At 39.3% G+C, this 22,752-nt stretch overlaps 1 protein-coding gene across 4 annotated transcripts in view; it reads left to right on the top strand.

Moving 5' to 3' along the window:
- The first annotated feature begins 1,424 nt into the window (after positions 1-1,424).
- Positions 1,425-22,752, top strand: part of LOC105478430 (R3H domain and coiled-coil containing 1 like) — a 102,715-nt gene continuing 81,387 nt past the window's right edge. For 2 of the 4 annotated variants that reach the window (XM_011735716.3, XM_011735718.2), the window contains exon 1: positions 1,425-1,511. The gene's annotated coding sequence lies outside the window, so the exon portion shown is untranslated. Of the gene's footprint in view, positions 1,512-1,913; positions 2,363-22,752 lie in introns of those variants that run through there. The other 2 variants (XM_071069337.1, XM_011735717.2) reach the window with 2 other exon arrangements.

The raw sequence follows: 22,752 nt of genomic DNA, 5'->3' as shown, positions 1-22,752 counted from the left end.
AATCACAATACTGGATTCTGATTGCCTGGTGAGTTTTTCCTGCCCACTGCACAGACAAAACCAATTCACTGAGACCATGGCAGAGCAGTAAAGAATTTAACTGATGAAGAGTTATCACTTAAATCAATCTCCTTGAAGGTTCAGAGGTTAGGGTTTTTATGGACATTTTGGTGGGCAGGGGGCTAGAGAATGGGTGCTGCTGATGGGTTGGGGATGAAATCATAGGGGTGTGGAAAACAGTCCTCATGCTCTGAGTCCCCTCTGGGTGGGGCCGCAGGAGCAGCTGAGTCATGAGTTAAGAGTCCTGAAGAAGGAACAGATTCAAGGTGTACTTAGGAGATAGAATCTACAAGATTTGGTGACTATTTGAATATAGGAGGAAGAGGAAGTGAGAAAGGAGGAATCGGGTTAAAAAGTAGGGAGGAGGAGTAGTAGTTCACTTTTCTTTTCTTTCTTTTTTTTTTTTTTTTGGAGACAGAGTCTCCCTGTGTCACCCAGGCGGCTGGAGCGCAGTGGCGCAATTTTGGCTTACTGCAACCTCCACCTCCCAGATTCAAGCGATTCTCTTTCAAGCAATTCTCCTGCCTCAGCCTCCTGGGTAGCTGGGATTACAGGTGCCCACCACCACACACAGCTAATTTTTGTACTTTTAGTAGAGACATGTTGGTCAGGCTGGTCTTGAACTCCTGACCGCAGGTGATCCACCTGCCTCGGCCTCCCAAAGTGCTGGGATTACAGGCGGGAGTCACTGTTCCTGGCCCCAGTAGTTCACTTTTCAAAGACATTTGAGATACCTGTGGACATGGATGAGGAAAGGTCTGTCTAGGAAGTTGAGAATACAAACAATGAGCTCAGGTGAGAAGGGGCTGGAGTGTCCCTTCTCCCACCCCAATTTTAAGAACTCTGGAAAACACCAGTATTTTAGAGGTAAGTTATAACAACAATTCTTGAAGGAAACCGAGTAGAATGAATTGAGAGAAGGAAAACCTGGATAGTGTCATAGAAAATAAGTGATAATGCCCAATAGCGTCAAATGACTAAAGCTTGAGTTAGATGAGTCCGAAAATACCTCCAATCAGTTTGGCAACAAGGACACTTAGACAACGAGACATTTTCAATGGAAGCGGAAGCTGCAGTGTGGAGTGAACAAGATGAGCAAGTAGAGACAGAGTGTAGATTATCTTTTTCAAGAAACTTGGCTGTGAACGGAATAAGTGAGATGGTATGACTGAGTGGGATGTGAGGAGATTTGAGCACGTATATAGCTGAGAGGAATGAGGGAGGGTTGAAGGGACAGCAGCGTACACGCCCTCCTGCACTCGCCATATTGCCAGCTTCTCCCCACGTGACCTGAACTCAGTGGGCGCAGCCGGGCCTCGCGGAAACTACAACCCCCAGAAGGCCCCGCGGCGTTGGGGGGCGGAGCCGAGGCCTGGCGCGCGCCCCAGCGGCGCGAGCGGAAGAGATAGAGCTTCGCGGAGACGGCGGAAGCGGAGAGCGACAGCGCGCGGGTAACAACCATCCCCAGATCCCCTCCCTGAGTACCCCAAGCTAGGACTTTTAATCTCCGCTTCTCCCTTCACAGTCCGGGACAAGACTTCCATTCCTTCGTTTGTTGCTGGTATTTTTTTTCCCCCTTGTGACGCGAGGGGCCGCCCCCCGCCTGGGGCGGAGGTTACTGGGAATCTCCCGCCTTCCGACCCCTGCGGGCCCGCGGTTGAGAGGCACCCTCTTGGGGCTCTTTTGCCTTCACCCGGGCTCGTGCTTGCTTTGGGCGCTCGCCCCAAATGCTCCTGGCGGAGAGGACGTGCTTTTTCTGGGTTTCAGCAGGCATTGAGCGGGGTCCCTGGCGACCCCCTCGGGGCGGCGGGGACGTGGGCCGCCGAGGCTGCCCCCGAGACGACCCCGGGGCTGCTGGCGGTTTCCGGGCTTCGCTTCGTGCCTCGCATTTGAGTCTTCTCCGCTGCCCGGGAGCCCCGGGCTACGGGCTGGGAGTGAGCAATCTATAAAGGAGCAGGTACTTCCTGCTTTTTCTTGGCAGGCCTTCGAAAAATCCCAAGTCCGGTCTTTAAAGTTTGTCCGTGCAGCCGCCTCTCGGTTGTTTACGGGAAGGAGCACAGGATTTGGAGTCTGATATCCTGGGAGAAGTCTCAGTCCGACCACTTGGCTGGACCTGTGATCTATTGTACAGCAGTCTGTTTACGCCAGCCTCAGTTTCCTTGTCTGAAAAATGGGGATAATGTTCTTTCCCCTGCTGCCTTCCAGGGTTGTGGGCTTCAGCAGAAGTGATATTCCTTCAAAAGCTTTGAACTCTAAAGCATGTTTCGGGTATAACCTTGCCATCCCCCAGTCTCCAGTCTAGGTCAGTTGAGTTTTAAAACCAGGTTCATGTCTATACGAAGATCAAATTAGTTAAGAAATAGGGGGAAAGTGTCTTTGGAAACGAATCTGAACCATGCAAATGTTTTTATGCCAGGTTCCTCGTGAAGAGGTGACCTTAGGGCGTTACCACCTGTGGAGTCAATTTAAAACTTCATCTGGATTTTAAGGCCCACCAGAATTTAAACTCTTCCTCAGCACACACAACTGTCTCTTGCTGTTATAACCTCCCTTCAGTATCACACAGGTGGAAGCATAAAGCAGTAAACGTTCCTCAGATAGGGTGGTGCTACAACTAATACCTGTCCCCAGCAGGTCTTGTGTCTTGTGTCACAGTTGAAATTCAGAATATAAATAGACAAATATTCCATCTGTTTCATTTTTTCTTGACATTAAGCTTTGAGACTAAGCAAGTTGCTTATTGTCTTATTTTTTCCCCTTATATAGAATGGTAATTCTGCAATCAATTTTTTTTTTGGTAGAATCAGGATTTCACTATGTTGTCCAGGCTGGTCTAATTCCTGGGCTCAAATGATCCTCCCACCTCGGCCTCCCAAAGTGTTGGTATTACAGGCGTTTGCCACTGTGCCCACTGTGCCCACTGTGCCCGACCTCTGCAATTAAGTTTTAAAGGGGTGTAAGAGTGTAGTTAGATACTTTTAGGCTGTGTTTATTCTGAATTTATTGATTGAAGAACACTTGAAAATGGTCCAAAAAACGAGAGGATGACAGTAAGTTGCATTAGCTTAGTGTACAAACTCGAGCAAATTTGAATTCAAATCCTAGTGCTGTGTCTTACTGCAGGTTGGAGTATCCTTTTCTGAAACGCTTGGGACCAGAGTGTCTCAAATTTCGGATTTTGGAATATTTGCATATACATAGATCTCTTTGGGATGGGACCCCAATCTAAACATGAAATTCATTTAGGTTTTATATATACCTTATATACGTAGCCTGAAGGTAATTTTATATAGTATTTTTAATAATTTAATAATTTGTGTCCAGACGCTGTGCCTCACGCCTGTAATCCTAGCACTTTGGGAGGCTGAGGCAGGCGGATTGCCTGAGCTCAGGAGTTCAAGACCAGCCTGGGCAACAAAGCGAAACCCCACCTCTATTAAAAATACAAAAAATTAACCAGGTGTAGTGGTGCACGCCTGTAGTCCCAGCTACTCTGGAGGCTGAGGCACGAGAATCGCTTGAGTCCTGGAGGTGGAGGTTGCAGTGAGCAGAGATTGCGCCTTTGCACTCCGGCCTGGCCCATAGAGTGAGACCCTGCTGGGCATGGCACTAAGTTTGGATTGCATTTTGACTAAGACCTATCACATAAGGTCATGTGTGGAATTTTCCACTGGTGGTGTCAAAAAGTTCTTGGGGCTGAGCGCGGTGGCTCACGCCTGTAATCCTGGCACTTTGGGAGGCCGAGGCGGGCAGATCACGAGGTCAAAAGATGGAGACTATCCTGGCCAACATGATGAAACCCCTTCTCTACTAAACTACAAAAAACTTAGCCGGGTGTGGTGGCGTGTGCCTGTAATCCCAGCTCCTCAGGAGGCTAAGGTATGGGAATGGCTTGAACCCGGGAGGCAGAGGTTGCAGTGAGCCGAGATCGCACCACTGCGCTCCAGCGTGGCGACAGAGCAAGACTCCCGTCTCAAAAAAAAAAAAGAAAAAAAAAAGTTTTTAAGCATTCTGGATTTCGGATTTTCGGATTAGGGATTCTCAACCTGTAGTTTTTGATATTGGGCCAATTAGTTGACTTCTCTGAGCCTGTTTCCTAATCTCTAAAATGGAGGTAAATAACATTGTGTCACAAGGTGTCTACAAAGATGAAATGAGATGTGACCATAAATGGCTTAGTAGTGCTGGGTACAAATAAAGTTCTCATTATTTTGTTGCTATTGTTGATGATTATGATAATAGTGATGATAATTTTAGGTATTTTCCTGAAATTCCATTTATCTGTAAAATGAGGATAGTCATCCTTAATTCACAAACTTTACAAAATACTCTAAATAGAAGTTCTCAGATTGCAGTTTGTGTTTTAGCAATTGCATTTTATATAAAAATTATATTAGATTTTTTTCAATTTTAGAGGTTCCTAAAATGCTGTTGTGCAGGGTTATTGGACTTTGCTGTGTTTCTGTTTTTCCAGAGATTCCAAATGTTGATTTGTACCTTGTTTGTTGAAATTGAACTGGTGCTTCATTTACAACCTGTGGTAAGAATGCACTTCTGTAGCTTGTGGCAGAACAATTATCTATCTTTATGACTCAGATATTGACTAGGATAGACGTTTATGGAACAGTTTTTTCTTCCTGCCTTATTTTTATTTTTTTTAAGCCAGACTATTTGACTTTAAAATTTAAGCCTGTTGGGTAGGGTTTGGGAGACTTGGTGACCTTCATTTTTTCAAGATGGCATTTCTTAGTGACTGATGCTAATGATGGCATTGGTATGTGTGTATCTGCAGGGAGTGAGAGTTGAGAAAAACCAAGGAGGAAAGCCTTATAGAGAAAAATGGTTTGTTGGTCAAGGCAAAGTCTTGGAGTTTAGAATTGAAGTATGTATTTTTTACTTCCTTCAAGTGCCATATTGACTACCAGATATCTGCAGATTCAGATGCTTAGGAAATGTTTCCTTTACTCTCTTTTTTTGATGTGGTATGCCTGTGCTATGTTTTGCCAGCTTCTTTCTACCTTTAGTTACGAATCAGCAAGAAAACTATTTTTTCACACCAGACTTGTATACAAAGCTATGACAATAGAAAGTCACTTCCATTAAAATCTACTTTGTATGCTATGTGTTATTTTTTCCTTTATGTTTTAATCTTAAACACTTTTTGCTGGGGTGTAATAGCTCATTCCTGTAATTCCAGCACTTTGAGATCCTTTGAGGTAGGCTCATTTGAGGCCGGGAGTTCGAGACCAGTCTGGGCAACAAAGCGAGACTTCGTCTCTATAAAAAAATTAACAACAACAACAAAAATCATTTCAACACTTTTGTTCCTTGACTGTTTTTTGCTTAAAAGGAATTTTTGGAAAGTATACTAATTCTCAGCTATAGTGTGTGTGTATGCATAGTGGATGCTCAGTAATGAGTGTGCTGACTAGTTCTGAATAGGAACATTTTGTTGATCGTCCTAGGTCACTGAGGTGCTCTGGAGAGGCCATGTAGCATTGTGGCAGTAACCTATGCTTTGGAGTCAAGACAGACCAAGGTCTGAATCCAGGTTCACTAGATGTAACTTTGGTTCATATGATCATTCTGAATTGAGTTTCTCGTCATCTGTAAGACAGATTAGACTAACCCTGCATGGTTGAAAAGATTAAAGATTGTTTGAATGAGGCACATATTAGTCAGGTTTAGTATAATATTAGAGATTGGAGTGGTGTTGTTATTACTATTTTTAATTTGTATTATTTTTTCTGAAAGTATGGATTTTGTTGATACATGTATATTCATTCCCCTAATGCTTCAATGATCAGTATGTTTCTTAGCCAAGGTTAAGGTTGTTGACTGTGACCATGGAACCTAGAAACACACAGCAAAGCTAATTGGCCAGCATGGAGTTTGAGTCTGTGACCTTGTCCTCATTAGCTCCATAAGCTAACTATTCACAAATAATCTCACCAGAATGAAAGAAAAGGCTGGTATATTTTTTATTTGGCCCTCATGCAACTCATTAGACATAAGTAAATGAACTAGTGCCAGAAGCAAAAGTATAGATTTGTCATTAGCTTATGTAAATATATGATTAGTCCTCACACTGTGTATGAAACTTGTGACCTGTAGGATGATCTTTGACAACTCCACTAACCTAAGTTTATAATTTAGACATTTCTTTTAGTTGTTGAATTATATTTGTTGTAGACTTCTCACCTATAGGAGAAGTGAGAAGAAATGGAACTAGGCTATTCATGTCTTGAAAGAGTACCCTCCTTCTGTTGTGCTACCCACAAGAAAATGTGCTCTTAGCTAGTGCAGAAAACATTTAGAATTATCTAATAATGAGCCCAGCAGGATGGATGAAGCTTAGGGAACTCCTAAGAGCTTATTGAATTACAGAGAAATTCCAGTTGTCAAAGCTTTAGATAGAGGAAAAGTTATAGGGTGTTACTCAGCAGTAGTAAGCCTGCATTTGGAGAGAATTTTCTCTTAATAAAACATGGACCAATTGCTTTGAGTTTTGGTGTCCATTTTTCACTGTCTCATGCTAGCCTTCTGTATAGTTTTTCGTTCTTCAAATTCACCCTTCAGTTTTATTAGTATTTGTTGTCCTTCTTGTTTTTTGTTTTTTTGTTTTTTTTTTTTTTAAATGCCATATGTGGCTGGGTTGGGACTAGGGATAAAAACAGAAGAAGAGAAGCACTGTTGGAAAATAGATTCTAGTGTCTAGTATTGTGAGGTTTCCAAATAACATAGGTCAAACTGAACATGATGATACGGATTTCTGGGATAGGCAGATGGCTGACACTTCATGACCATTTAACCTGTGCAGAGTGAATAATGTGGGCAAAAGGTGTGTAGCACTCCTTAATATCATATTTGTCTCTTAGAAAAGAATCTGAATGTGTGTAGTGTTACTATTGGCTTGCAGTTGTGCTGTTTCAAGTTCTTTGCCATGGAATGCCAGAAGAATAGTAAAGAAAGAAGGGAAGCACTTGGATTTACATCCTGACTTCTCAAATTTTATGCCAGTAGTCCTGTTTCTGTTTTCTTATCTTTAAAATAGGGTTAATAAAACCAGCTCTGCTTGTTTATAAATATTAAAAGGAAAATTAAATGCAACAATGTATTGAAAATGAGGTGGATAACGGGGAGAGACAGAAAGGCAGAATCCAAGAGAGGCGTTCAAAGACAGCTACACACATAGTCATAGAGACACATGCAATAGGCAGAGAGAGAGGAAGGTTAGTCAGAGACAGAGAAGTCAAAAACACTGAGCGGGACAGTCACCTAGGCAAAGTTAGAAAGCAGGGTAATCAGAGATGTAGAGAGAAGGGCAGAGTTAGAAATGAGGACAGACAGATACAGGGAGGGAGACAGAAAGAGTGAATGTCATGACCAAAATGGAGAGCTTTTTGAGTGTTTGTTATTTGAGAAGAACATGTAAATATAGTTGGCTAGGAAAGGGAAAATAAGGAGATATTAATAGTAAATCAAGTAACATACTTATGAAATTTTTATTACACTAGCATTTTTCCTTAAATACTAAATTTATTTTGCATATTCACATGCAAATATCAAGCCAATTTATGTATTACCTGTTAACTACTTAAATGACCTCTCAAGTGTAGTTTAAACACATTTTAAAAAAAATTAAGATTAATATTATTTTTTTCCCCTCAAAAAAATCTAATATATGACTTACTGTAGAAAACATAGCAAATACAGTAAATTTAAAAGGACAACAGAAAACACTCATAATCTCACAATCTAAACATAACATATAACGAGGCCCACATTTTTCATTTTTTTTTCCAGTCTTCCTTTTCCTAGGCATTTACTAAAGCCCATCTACTTTCCTAAAGGACCCAAATGCTGTTTTTAAGTCCAAAATGATGCTATAACTATTTGTGGCAGAGTTAACACTTTATAATCCTATTTTGGCACTTAGATACTTTCATAAACTATTTGTGTACCCATTTTTTCCTCTCCCTAGATTGTAAACTTTTAACTACAGACTATATGTTATTCATCTTTGTGTCTTAGGAATCTAGCAAAGTATCTTACATATCATAGGTATTCGGGGTATATTTGAGATAAATTGTTAAGCCTCCTAAGTGGAAACTGTCTTATTTAAACAGGTCTGCCAAATTGCACATTGGATTGGACCTTCCTTAAAGTTGAGAAAAACTTGATTTTAGGGGTGGTGTGTGTGTGTGTGTAATGTAAAGCTACCGAGCTGGGAAAGGGCACTTTTTTTTCTCGTTACCTTTTGTTGTGTTTGTAACAAGCCATTCCAAAACATAATGGTGTAAAACAACCATTTTATTGTGCTATGGATCTGTTGGAATTCAGACAGGACAGTTTCTGCACAGATGGCTTGCTTAAGCCTTAGCTGGGAAGATTCAAAAGCTGGTGGTGACTTTATGGCTGGTACTTAGAACCTGGAGGCTTCTTCACTCACATGCCTGGTGATGGATGTTGGTTGTCCCTCAGAACACCTACCTACCCAGATAGGCTAATTTGAGCTTCTTTGCAGCATGGTGGCTGTTTTCTACGCGTGAGCATCTAGAGAGAACCAGGTGGAAACTGCATTACTTTTTGTGACCAAGCCGTAGAAGTTCTGTGGTATCACAAGCTTGCCAGATTCAAGGAGTGAGTGACAGTTACATGGGATCCACTTCTCACAGGAGTGTCAGAGTCATACTGTGAGAAAAACATTTGGGGGGTGGGAGGTAGCAAGTTAAAAAATGAGTTAATAAAACATTATCACTTTTTACATGTCAGTGAATAAATGTTCTATTGAAAGTAAGGGTTTTTCCCTACTGCTAATGGTGTTTAGTTAAAAAATTTGTGGCCGGGCGCGGTGGCTCAAGCCTGTAATCCCAGCACTTTGGGAGGGCGAGACGGGCGGATCACGAGGTCAGGAGATCGAGACCATCCTGGCTAACACGGTGAAACCCCGTCTCTACTAAAAAATACAAAAAACTAGCCGGGCGAGGTGGCGGGCGCCTGTAGTCCCAGCTACTTGGGAGGCTGAGGCAGGAGAATGGTGTAAACCCGGGAGGCGGAGCTTGCAGTGAGCTGAGATCCGGCCACTGCACTCCAGCCTGGGCGACAGAGCGAGACTCCGTCTCAAAAAAAAAAAAAAAAAAAAAAAAATTTGTACTAGTAAAAATTTCTAAACCTAAAACTATTTTAAATTATTTTCTTGGCTTTTAAGCTCTGAACAAGATCTTATTATTTCTTTTTAACTGAATTTGCAAGTTGGTCAGTTTTTATACTTGGGTCTTGCCTCACCCCCATTTAATAAAACAAGTCTTGTTTTGTAAATGATATACATGTTCACTGCAGACAATTTAGAAAATCAGGAAAGAAACAAAATCAACTCATGATCTCACCTCTGAGATGTAATCAGTTTCAGGTTCATAATTTCTTTCTTTTTTTTTTCTTCTCTTTTTTCTTTTTTTATACCTGTAATCCCAGCACTTTGGGAGACTGAGGTGAGCGGATCACTTCAGGCCAGGAGTTCGAGACCAGCCTGGCCAACATGGGGAAATCCTCTCTCTACTAAAAATACAAAAATTAGCTGGGCATGGTGGCATGTGCCTGTAGTCCCAGCTACTCGAGTGGCTGAGGCACGAGAATCATATGAACCCAGGAGGTGGAGGTTGCAGTGAGTGGAGATCGCGTCGCTGCCCTCCAGCCTGGGTGACAGAGTGAGACTCTGTCTCAAAAAAAAAAAAAAAAAGGTAGACCGGGTGTGGTGGCTCACGCCTATAATCTCAACACTTTGGGAGGCTGAGGCTGGAAGATTACTTGAGGTCAGGAGTTCGAGACTAGCCTGGCCAACATGGCAAAACCCCGTCTCCACTAAAATTACAAAAATTAGCCGGGTGTGGCAACACGTACCTGTAGTCCCAGCTGCTCAGGAGGCTGAGACAGGAGAATCGTTAGAATCTGGCAGGCAGAGATTGTAGTGAGTTGAGGTTATGCCACTACACTCCGGCCTGGGCCACAGAGTAACACTCTGTCTCCAAAAAACAAACAAACAAAAACAGAAGAAGAAAAAATACTAATGTGTTTAATTACGAAGTATTTTGCCTAGACCCTGGTTGGAATATTTTGTGACATATGGAACATTTACCATATTAACCTTTTCTAAATCTGAAAATTTCTGATTTCTGAATCTTGTCTGGTCCCACAAGTTTTGGATTAGGGATTTTGAACTGCAATTAAAAACCCAGTGTTAGGAAAAGATGAGTTTATTAACTTGTTTTGGTAGTTCTGAACTTTTTTATCACATGAATCTTCCCAGAACTTTTGTGCTTTCATTTCACATTTTCATTTCAGGAGAAGATCCAGAAGGAAAATAAATAGTCTTGATTTGTTTATATGATCAGTAATTCTCTCTTACCATCCCACATAACTGTTTCGAACTTGTGACCATCTCTCAATATGTTCATAATTTCTAGTGACTTTTATGCCTCTTGATCCTTTGTGTGAGAAGCAGTGATTTAAATTAAGTACCAGAGTTGACAAGCCCCTGGAGCCATGTAGTTCTTTGTTTTTGCCTCTGGTATTGTCACTGTGACATTGCTGTTCTTTCCCTTTTTGCCATAGTATTTCTTTTTTGTACTGTGTTTCTTGTTTGCTTCCTTGGGTATCCTGAAACTTTTCATGCTTCTAACACTTTGGTGAGGGACAGTGCTTCAAAAACTAGGATAAGATCTTGGCTGCCAGTTTATTAACTTGCAGTTTGCCCCCCTCAGTGGAGACAAAACATTAACATCAAGGTTGAGGAGTGTGTCTTTGACTTCATAATGTCATGTAGTTTTAACTTTTTGAGTTATTAGTACTGTCATAAATTCAGTATATGACCATATATTATAAAATATTCCAACCAGGGTCTAGGGCAGTACTTTGTAATTAAACACATTAATAGTTCACATGTATTCATTATAGAGGATTTGGAAGATACAACCATATTTTCACCACCTGAAAGTAACTTACCATTGGGGTTTATTACCCCATTCTATTTTCTGTGTGTCTATTACCGTAGTACACACACATACTTAAACTGGAATCTCTTGCTGTTATATATAAACTTTGTATCCTGCTTTAAAAAATATATAATGGGTTGGGACAGTGGCTCAGTAATCCCAGCATTTTGTAGGGGGGCCGAAACGAGAAGATTGCTTGAACTCAGGAGTTTGAGACCAGCCGGGGTGACATAGTGAGACCCATCTCTACAAAAACAAAAATGTAGAATGTAGCACGAATTATATTACTGGGCAGTATTATTTATTTATTTCCGAGATGGAGTCTTGCTCTGTCGCCCAGAGCTGGAGTGCAGTGGTGCGATCTCGGCTTACTGCAACCTCTGCCTCCTGGGTTCAAGCAATTCTTCTGCCTCAGCCTCTTGAGTAGCTGGGATTACAGGGGCGCACCACCACGCCTGGCTAATTTTTGTATTTTTAGTAGAGGTGGGGTTTCACCATGTTGGCCAGGCTGGTCTCAAATTCCTGACCTTGTGATCTGCCTGCCTTGGCCTCCCAAAGTGCTGGGATTATGGGTGTTAGCCGCCGTGCCCAGCCGGGGCAGTAATCTTTAGATTTGTCTTCGTTTTGGATGGGAACCTAGGAGACTGGGATTCAAATTCTGGCTTTGTCCTTGCCGAACTGAAAACTAGGGCAAGTTATAGGATACCTCTGGGCTTCCATGTGTCAGCTGTCAGATTTCCAAAGTATTTGACACCACAGTCTTATGAAAGTTAACCCTCTGCTTAGAACATTATTCATACACAAAATAAGTCCTAGTCTGGTCTATCTTTGAGATCCTTCCAGTTCTACTACTGAATGTTCTCTAAGTTGAGGAGTGCAAAATACAGCAGTATTTATGTCAGGTTATTTAGGCCTAATGGAACAGAAGGATCTTGAAGGAAATAAAAGAGTAACAAATTGACTGGAGGGGACAGAAGAAAACTCTGGAGGGAATGATGTGAAGTTGGGAGCAAGAATGAGTACAGTATGTGAACTGAGTGAGACGAACAAGCGATCTTAACAGTATTCCACAAATAGAATGATTTTTACTGATGAGTAGTGAGGAGATATGATTTGTTAAGTTTGTTTGTGTATGGGGTAATGAAGGAGAATTAAGGGACAATATTGAAGGCTAGGCTGAAAAACTTAAATTTGATCCAATAGGTGGCAGGACTTCTGTTGAGAGTCATACAATGAAAACCGTTTGACTAAGGCTGCCTTGGCAACTTTGTATGTTTGATAAACTTAAGTAGAGGGAGTTACTGAAGAGTACAGCATTTCAATTGTACTGTGGAATAATGTGGAAATAGAAATAATGTAAACATAGAAAACATGATACCTCTTGTTTGTAAGATATGGGGTTAGAACTGGGAGTCAGAATACCACAGAATTTGAGCCTGACATATCAAGCATACTGTGTCATTGATAGTGGCATTGGGAAAGGATCTCGGATGGGTCTTGGAGAAAGATAACAAGTTCAATTTCTAATATATTCAGTTTTAGGCATTAGGTTATTTAAGTGGTAGTTTTAAAAGTCTGGTACTTTAAAAATTTATTCACCTAGATGAATGCTGCCCCCTTTAAAGTAATGTTTTTGGGGACATGCATTTATTCTAGCAAATAAATATTCTCTGGAATTTGTCTTTTGAAACTGCTTTTAGAACCTGTAGAGCCACATAAGAAAACCATTCTCCCTGGGCACAGTGTCTCACGCCTGTAATCCCAGCACTTTGGGAGCCTGAGGCAGGCGGATCACGAGGTCAGGAGATCGAGACCATCCTGACCAACATGGTGAAACCCTGTCTGTACTAAATATACAAAAATTAGCTGGGTGTGGTGGTGCGTGCCTGTAATCCCAGCTACTCGAGAGGCTGAGGCAGGAGAATCACTTGAACCCTGGAGGCAGAGGTTGCAGTAAGCTGAGATCGTGCCACTGCACTCCAGCCTGGGCGACAGAGTGAGACTCTGTCTCAAAAAAAAAAAAAAAAAAAAAAAAGCCGTTCTCATGACTTGATGGTCATATCCCTTGTCCTCAAAAGAATATGATCTTACTTGATCATCTATTTACCATACATATTTCTAAGTAATAATTGGCAGTTTCTAAAAATTAATCTGTGGAAACATCAAATTTATTACTATGGAGGATATTTTAATGACTTGTGATTGTTGGGGACGCTAAAAGTCTTAAGCTGTGATAGCATCTTATTTTGGTTATAGCTTTGTTGACAAATAATTTGCATACTATACAATTCATCCATTTTTTTGGTGGGGGGGACATGTGATAAATGTATATAATTTGTAAAGATCTAATAAGAGTAAATAGGGATATCCATCACCGTACACAGTTGTGTTTTGTTTTGTTAAAAACGTTTGAAATATGTAAATAGATTATTGTAAACTTTAGTCATCCTACTGATCTATCAAACACTAGGTTGTATTTCTTCTATCAAATTTTGTGTTTGTACTCATTAGTCTACCTCTTTTTATCTTCCCCATCCACACTCCTTCTTGGCTTCTGGTACCCACCAGTCTACATTCTGTCTTCAAGACATGTGCTTTTCAGATCCCGTGTATAAGTGAGAACACATGATATTTGTCTTTCTGAACTTGGCTTGTTTTACTTAACATAATGACCTCTAGTTCCATTTATGTTGCTGCAAATGACAGGATATCGTCCTTTAAAACACTTTTTGTTTTATTTTTAAATTATTTTTATCGGGGGCAACCTTCTGAGCCAGAATAGGTTCAGAGAGACTCCCAGTTTCATTCTTCTTCATGGCTGAATAATACTCTACTGCGTATATGTACCATTTTTTCTTCCTACGTTTATCCATTGAGGGGCACTTAGGTTGATTTCATATTTTGGGTATTGTGAATAGTGCTGCAAAAAAATAACATGGAAGTGCAGATGTCTCTTTAATATATCGATTGCCTTTCTTTTGAATATATATCCAGTAGTGGAATTGCTGGATCATATGATGATTCTATTTTTCGTTTTTTGAGGAACCTCCATACTGTTCCCCATGGTAGCTGTATTAATTTACATTCCTTCCAACAGTGTAGGAGAGTTCCCCTTTCTCCATATCCTCACCAACATCTGTTATGCCCTGCCTTTTTTATAAAAGCCATTTTAACTGGTGTGAGATTACATCTCATTGTGGTTTTGATTTGTATTTCTCTGATGAATAGTGATGTTGGACATTTTTTTCATGTACCTGTTGGCCATTTGAATGTCGTCTTTTGAAACGTCTATTCAGATCGTTTGCCTGTTTTTAAATCCATCTGATTTATTTGTTCTTTTACTGTTGAGTTGTTTGAACTCCTTATATATTCTCGTTATTAATCCTTTGCCAGATGGATAGTTTGCAAATATTTTCTCCATTCTGTGGGTTATCTCTTTACTTTGATTGTTTCCTTTGCTGTGCAGAAACTTTTTAGCTTGATTTAGTTCCATTTGTCTATTTTGCCTGGGTTGCGTGTGCTTTTGAGGTCTTACACAAAAAATCTTTGCCTAGATCAATGTCCTGGAGCAACTCATCAATGTTTTCTTCTAACAATTTGATGGTTTCAGGCCTTACATTTAAGTCTTTAATCCGTTTTGATTTGATTTTTGTATTCAGTGAAACATAGGTCCTAGCTTCATTATTCTCAATATAGTTACCCAGTTTTTCCAGCACCATTTGTTGAAGAGACTGTGTTCTTTACCCATTTTATGTTCTTGGTGCCTTTGTCAAAAATAAATTGGCTTTAAATGTATGGATTTATATTTGGATTCTCTATTTTGTCCCATTGATCTGTGTGTCTGTTTTAATTTTAATACCGTATTGATGTGGTTACCAGAGTTTTGTAGTATAATTTGAAGTCAGATAGTGTGATACCTCCAGTTTTCTTCTTTTGCTCAGGAGTGCTTTGGCTATTCAGGTTCTTTTGTGATTCTGTATAATTTTTGTATTTGTTCTTCTGTTTCTATGAAGAATATCGTTGGTATTTTGATAGAGATTGCATTGAATCTGTACATTCTTTGGGTAGTATTGTGATTTTAACTGTATTAATACCTCTAATTCGTGAGCATGGAATATCTTTCCATTTTTGGTTTCGACTTCAGTTTCTTTCATCAGTGTTTTATAATGTTTCTTGTATAGATCTGTCACTTCTTTGGTTAAACTGATTCTTTGTAGCTGTCGTAAATGGGATTGCTTCCTTGAATTCTCTTTCAGATTGTTTGCTATTGGCATATATAAATCTACTGATTTTTGTATGTTGATTTTTGTGTCCTACAACTTTACTGAATTTATCAGTTCTAAGAATTTTTTGGTGGAATCTTTAGATTTTTCTATATATAAATCATTTTGTCTGCAAAAAGGGTCAATTTGACTTCCTTTCCAATTTGGTGCCCTTTGTTTCTTTCTCTTGCCTTATTGCTCTGGCCAGAACTTCCAGCATTATGTTGAATAAAAGTGGTAAATGTGGGCATCCTTGTCTTGTTCCAGATTTTAGAGGAAAGGCTTTCAATTTTTCCCTGTTCAGTGTGATATTAGCTGTGGATTTGTCATATATAGCCTTTATTATTGGTATATTCCTTCTATACCCAATGTGCTGAGGGTTTTTATCATAAAGGGATATTAGATTTTATTGAATACTTATTCAGCATCTATTAAAGTGATCATAGGGTTTTTCGTTCTTGGTTCTGTTAATGTGTCATGTTTATTGATTTGCACATGTTGAACTATCTTTGCCTCCCTGGGATGAATCCCACTTGCTCATGGGGAATTATCTTTTTAGTGTGCCGTTGAATTTGGTCTTCTAGTATTTTTGCGTCTATGTTCATTAGTGATACTGGCCCATAGTTTTCTTTTTTTGTTGTGTCCTTGACTGGTTTTGGAATCAGGGTAATGCTGGCCTTGTAGAATGAGTTGGGAAGTATTCCCTCTCCTTCAGTTTTTTGGAAGATTATGAGCAGAATTGGTATTCTTTGAATGTCTGGTAGAATTCACCAGTGAATCCATCAGGTCCTGGGCTTTTCTTTAATGGGAGACTTTTTATTACAGCTTCAGTCTGGCTATTCCTTATTGGTTTGTTGAGTTTTTCTATTTCTTCATGGTTCAATCTTGATAGGTTGTATGTGTCCAGGAATTTGTCCAGGAATCTGTCCATTTTTTCCAGGTTTTCCAATTTGTTGGCATATAGATGTTAAAATAGTCTCTAATGATTCTTTGTGTTTATGGTCTCACTTGTTTTGTCTCCTTTTTCATTTCTGATTTTATTTGGGTCTTCACTTTTTTCTTAGTTTAGCTGAAGTTTTGTCGATTTTGTTTCTCTTTTCAAAAAAACAACTTTTTATTTCGTTAATTTTCTGTAGTCTAAATTCTATTTCTTTCTGCTCTGATCTTTATTATTTCTTTCCTTTTACTAATTTTGGTAAATTTAGGTTTGTTCTTTTTTAGTTCCTTGAGGCACGTTATTAGATTATTTGAAGTCTTTCTGCTTTTTTGATGTAGGCATTTATTGCTATAACTTCCCTCTTACTGCTGCTTTTGCTTTATTCTATAGATTGTAGTGTGTTATATTTTCATTTTTGTTGTTTCAAGAAATTTTTAAATTTCCTTGTAATTTCTTCATTGATCATTCAAGTGTTACTTAATTTCCATGTGTTTGTGTTTCCTGAACTTCCTCTTGTTACTGATTTTTAGTTTTGTTCCATTGTAGTCAGTTTTTGTTTCATTGTAGTTTTGTTTCATTGTAGTTCACATGCTTTCTGCTTTTTTGAATTTGTTCAGACTTGTTTTGTCGCCTAAGATATAGTCTTTTCTGCAGAACGTTCCATGTCCGGATGAAAAGCATGTGTATTCTGTGCACTTGGATGTTCTAGAAATGTCAGGCTGATTTGTTCTAGTGTATAGTTTAACTCTGATGTTTCTTTGTTGATTTTTTTGTCTGGATGATCTGTCGTTTACTGAGAGTGGAGTGTTGAAGTCCCCTGCTGTTACTGTATTGCAGTCTGCCTCTCCTTTAAGATCTATTAACATTTGCATTTTATACTTGGCAGCGCTCGTCTTTTTTCTCCTTCAATTTTGTATCTTCAAATAGCCTCTCAAGTTCACTGATTCTTTCCTTTGTGTGATCTTTCTGCTGTTGAGAGCCTCTAATGACTTTTTCAGTTCACAAATGTATTTCTGAGTTCCAAGATTTGATTTCTTGTACTATTTCAATCTCTTTGTTAAATTTCTCCAATCAATTTCTGAATTGCTTTTCTGTGTTATCTTGGTGATCGCCAAATTCCCTTAAAATGGCTATTTTGAATTCTTGGTTAGAGGGTTCCCAAATTGCTGTCTTGCTAGGGTCAGTTACTGGTTCCTTGATTTGCTGTTCGAAGAGGCCTTGGTTCCCTGTTTGCTGTTGTTTCTTGTGGATGTACATCTGTATCTTTACATTGAAGGATAGTTCTTTGTTCCAGTCTTTTCTTTCTGCCTTGTTTTCTGTTTTGCAAGCTCCCGTTTGGATCTACTTGTTTTGGTTTTTATTATCTGTTTGCTTAGTGATTCTTTATAATATACCTCTTGATTTTCTTTTTCTTTTCTTTTTTTTTTTTCCTGCTAGATTGCTGCCTCTTTTTCGGCACCAGCTGGCACCTTAAGCCCAGGTTTGCCTCGGTTCTAGTAACTAGTCAGTATGCTGCCCCTCCTGCATGGGGGCGTCCCACAGGAGATATACCAGTAGTGTGGGAAGACTGGCTATGGGTTCATGCCCAGGTGACTTGTGGAATGAACCTCCTACAGTGTGGTGCTGCTGAACAGCTGTTTTGATTTGGAGTCACAGAGCAGAGTTTCTAGGGCTGGGAATAGTAGTCCTCCCTCCCCTCTTTGTCTCTGGCTGTCCTCAGGGATACTTCTTCCTTTACATACTCCCAACACTTCCTGTAATTTGAGGCAGGGACAGGTCTCCTGCCAGAGATCCTAAGATGGTGGGAAGCTGGTTGTCCATCTGATTCTCTTTTTCCAGTATAGTGATTGTGAGTCGTGGGGGAAGTTTTCTGCATTATTGGTGTTGAGCTGGTTGGGGAAAAGGGCATCATGGTTATGGAAGTTCGGTTTTTGTTTCCTGCTTAGGTTTTCTCACTTCTCCATGGCCCTGAAACTGTCTCCTCCTCATTTTGAATTCTGGGACGTTGCTGGTGATAATCTCAGCACTTTGTTTTTGGTTTTCTGTGGGGCAGTTGAATGAAGCCAGCTTGCTTCTATGCTGCCATTTTGGAACTGGAAGAATATGTGATAGTACTTTGGAAGAAGGTCTAGTGTGTGCTGGTTAAGAGGATGGGTTCTGGGGACCTAGGTTTGAATGATCTCTTTAGTACATTGTGTCTTGAGCAATTTATTTAATTTGTCTGGGCCTCATTTCCTCATTTGTATAATGGAGATGGTGATAAAACTTTACTTTGTAGGATTGTTGTGAGGATTGGCTCTGAGAACAATGACTGGCAAATACTAGGAGCTCAGTAAATATTAGCTATTTATTACCACCACAACTACTATTATTGTTTCTACCACCACTTTGTCTGTTTATCTATTTTGTTTTAAAAATTAGTTATATTCCTATATAATTATGTCGCATACTAGTGGAATGATAGGCAGCTGAATATAAAATTGGAGCTCAATAGATGAGACATAGAGATGTTTTTTTAAGAATGTTTGGCCTAAACCTTAGAGAAGAGCAGAAAAGACTAAGGATGAAGAATTAGGGAATACCCATAGTAAGGGTGCAGGAGGCAGAAAAGGAGCCAGTAAAAGAGTAGAGAGAGATTGTTTAGAGAAAGAAGGAAGGCCGGGCGCGGTGGCTCAAGCTTGTAATCCCAGCACTTTGGGAGGCCGAGACGGGCAGATCACGAGGTCAGGAGATCGAGACCATCCTGGCTAACACGGTGAAACCCCTTCTCTACTAAAAAATACAAAAAACTAGCCGGGTGAGGTGGCGGGCGCCTGTAGTCCCAGCTACACAGGAGGCTGAGGCAGGAGAATGGCGTGAACCCAGGAGGCGGAGCTTGCAGTGAGCTGAGATCCGGCCACTGCACTCCAGCCCTCCAGCCCGGGCAACAGAGCGAGACTCCGTCTCAAAAAAAAAAAAAAAAAAAAAGAAGGAAAATAAGGCACATATATTCGTGTAGAGGTTATATGAATTGGAATTAGATTTCGTTGCAACCACGTACCAGAGACTTAAATGTGATAGAAGTTCATGTCTGTCGAGTTAGAAATTCCAGAAGTAGTCAGTTTAGGACTCATGTGGTTTGCCATGGTGTCACATTTCCCCACTGTGCTCGGATTCTGTTATTTTCCAAAGACACTTTATGGTCTAAGAGAGCTACTAACTTCAGCTATTTCACCTACATTGCAGTCATCAGAAGGAGAAAGAGAAGAACACATCTCACTTCCTTTAAGGATACTTCCTGGAAGTTATATATTACAGGTTGAGTATCCCTTATCCAATATGCTTAGATCCAGAGAATGGTTTCACATTGTTTTCACATTTTGGAATGTTTGCATTACTCTGTGGATATCAAGCAGACCTTGTCGATACTTTCAACCATATCGTTATACTACAGAGCAGAGAATAAGCAAAAAAAAAAAAAAAAAAAAAAAAGAGCATAGTGAGTAATAGTAATGCAGTACATCTTGGCCCCATGTGAGGCATTGTGGGGAGCCTACAGTTGGTGTATCTGGCATATACACATGTCGTTTTATTACCCATTGTGGGCATGCTTGTGAAGAGGAATCCGGGTGTGTGCAGATATATATTGCAGCTGATGGGGGCTGGGAGGGTCTTTCTTTCCTTGGGGACACTGAATAAACTATGTGTTGGGTGCCTGCATTGTGACTGCAACCTGTTACATGAGATCAGGAGTGGAATTTTTCACTTGTGGCATCATTTTGACACTCAGAACATTTTAGATTTTGTAGCATTATAGATTTTTGGATTAGGGAGTTCCATGTATACTACTTTTGCTCATATTCCATTGGTCAAACTTAGTCACATGGCCACACCTTGCTGCTGGAGAGGCTGGGAAATGTAGACTTTATTTTGAATGGTCAGTACCTGGCCATTCAAATAAAAAGCAGGAACAGTGAGAATAATCCCAGTGTAGCTAGATGAAGAATACAGGGTAGATAACAGTTAATTGTCTTTAGGACAGTTTAATTCATTATTGGTTATTCTTGATAGAGTTTTTATAATTACTGAAATATAAGTACAAATTCATTCTTGTCAAATTGCATCAACAGTATGTTGTTTTTAGGGTGTAATCTGTTCATGAATCCTTGCTTAATTAGGATTATCAGTTTCTCATAAAAAATCTGTATGTATACATATGTATGTGTTTATGTGCATGTGTGTGTACACATCCCCCCATTTAACATTAGTGTTGGCCAAAATTATTTCATATGACAACAGTGTGAAGTAAAATTGATGGTAAATAAACTGCTGATAACCCTCTTCTGTTGTTTTAAGCCTGTAATTTTACCCAGTATTCTATTTGGTAAATACTCTCCAATTTGGTTGTTTTTTTGGCCAATGTTTTTAATCTGTCTCTGTCCTTTTATATTACTACTCTGTCTCACTGCTGTTAATTATACTTCCTGAAATAGATAAATGAACAAATTTAATTAAATGTGTTATTTGCACTGTCTCCTGATCATTAATGAATTTGTAAGTAAGGTCAGACCTATAATCTTTCTAGTATTACAATTCGTGAATCTTCACTGTCTACTCAATTGGTAATTATTTGCTTAAAATTTTTTTTTAATTTTTAAAGCTTCTATATTTTGTGTGTTTATGCTCTTTCAGTATTAGAAATATAAAGATCTTCTAACAAAAAGGAAACTTTTTCTGTAGGATATTCTGTCCCTTTCGGTTGAAAATGTTTTCTTTAGACATGTTTTTGAATGATGAACAATTAAGTTTATATGGTGCTATTTGGGTTTTCCAAAAAAAAATTTAAAAATAATTTAAAATATTTTCTCAATAGATGTAGAGTTTAAAATAGACATGTTTTAAAAAGTCCAATAGTGAAAAAAGGTTTTATAACAAAATATAGTGAGTAGTTTTTGTCCCACCACTTCCCATTCTCTCTAGTCCTCTCCCTAGAGGATACAGGGTAGATAACAGTTAATTTTTTTATTAACTGTTAATAATTTAACAGTTAATAAGCTATTTCTTCTTAAGCTATTTCTTCTGGCATCAGCCTATCTCTGTATTTAAAAGTAATGTATGTACAATGCTATCTTTTGATTTACCAGTTTTTTTCATTATATATGGAGTTTCTATAATGGTAGAGAAAGTTTTAGTGTTATTAAATACCATCTCCACTACTGCTTCTCCCTAGCTTCTTAATTTAGTTCTATTAAAATATTTGGTTAAGTCTAATAATGTTATGTTTACATTACTATGCCTGTGCAAATTTTACTTGCTGATAGTGTCTTAAATAGCCCCTCGGTGCAGTTTTCCACAAGGTCAATCACGCTAAACTGTCAGAATTTTTTTTTTCTTTAAATTCTTGGAAATTTCTCTTCTAGAGACTTCCAATGTCCTACTCTTGAAGCCTACTCTCTCGACCTGCTGCATTGCTCTTTTCCTAGTATGATTACCCCTTGTTGTTATCCTTAGATTTTTCTCTGCTGGGTTTGATTCTCCCAATATTGTTAGAACTCCTATCTTCTTTAGGCTTCATTTACCTCTTGCTTAGGTGGAGCACATCCTCTAGTAGTTGTGTTGGATTCAAAAGATGATACCATGCCAGACAGCATGAGGATGACAGCCTTCAGCATGCCTACCCTCTCACATAGCTTCAATCTGGATTGGTTGCTTTCTGCTGCTGGTGCACAGTTGTCATCCTAGAGTCCCATTCACTAGTATTCCTTCACTTCTCTCTTGTGTTGGATGTCTTGTTTTCTGTATCTTATCTCTTCTTTCCTTTGGTTTGTTTCCTTGTTTGTTGTCAAAGGATGATGAGATCATCACTATCTAAAATATCTAATCAGGCACAATGTCCCAGAACAAAGCAGATTGCTAGTTTTATAGAGTGTTTTGGGGGAGTGTGGTGCTCAGGGATTAGAAAATTTTAAGAGGCAGCAGAAGCAGATTAACATAATCTATAGACAAATGGTTACTTGGGTGAGACCATTGTCGATTGGTTGAGACCATTGTCGATTGGTTGGCATTTGGGTATTTTATTGTAGTGACTTTCTCCCTAACTTTAAATTGGCTGACTTTCAGAAGTAAGGGGCTAAGCTAACACTGATTAGCTTGTAAAAGAAAAGTAAGTTGTTTTTACAATGGAATGGGTATAAGTAGTCTTTGGCAACTTTTTACTATAGTTACGAACAATCAGTCTTTCCTAAATTTGTAAGAACTTTAAAATTCTCAATCTTCTAGTAACTCTCTAGGAAAGCGTACATGGTAGGTAATTTTTTGAGCCTTTCCATGTCTGAAAATATTTTTGATTTCTGTTTTCACATTTGATTAATACAGTTTGGGTGAGTGTAAAATTCTAGATTGGAAATATTTTTTTTGGAATTTTGAAGGCATAGTTTCTTTTTTCTCCTCATCCTTTATTGCTTTTGAGAAGTCTTAAGCCAGTGTGGACTCTCTTCTTTCGTTTGGATCTTTTCACTGGAAA

The sequence above is a fragment of the Macaca nemestrina genome, chromosome 9 (assembly GCF_043159975.1).
Source record: "Macaca nemestrina isolate mMacNem1 chromosome 9, mMacNem.hap1, whole genome shotgun sequence".
NCBI classification, from domain to species: domain Eukaryota; kingdom Metazoa; phylum Chordata; class Mammalia; order Primates; family Cercopithecidae; genus Macaca; species Macaca nemestrina.
The sequence above is the reverse complement of the archived record's forward strand: the minus strand, read 5'-3'. Positions and strand labels throughout refer to the sequence as shown.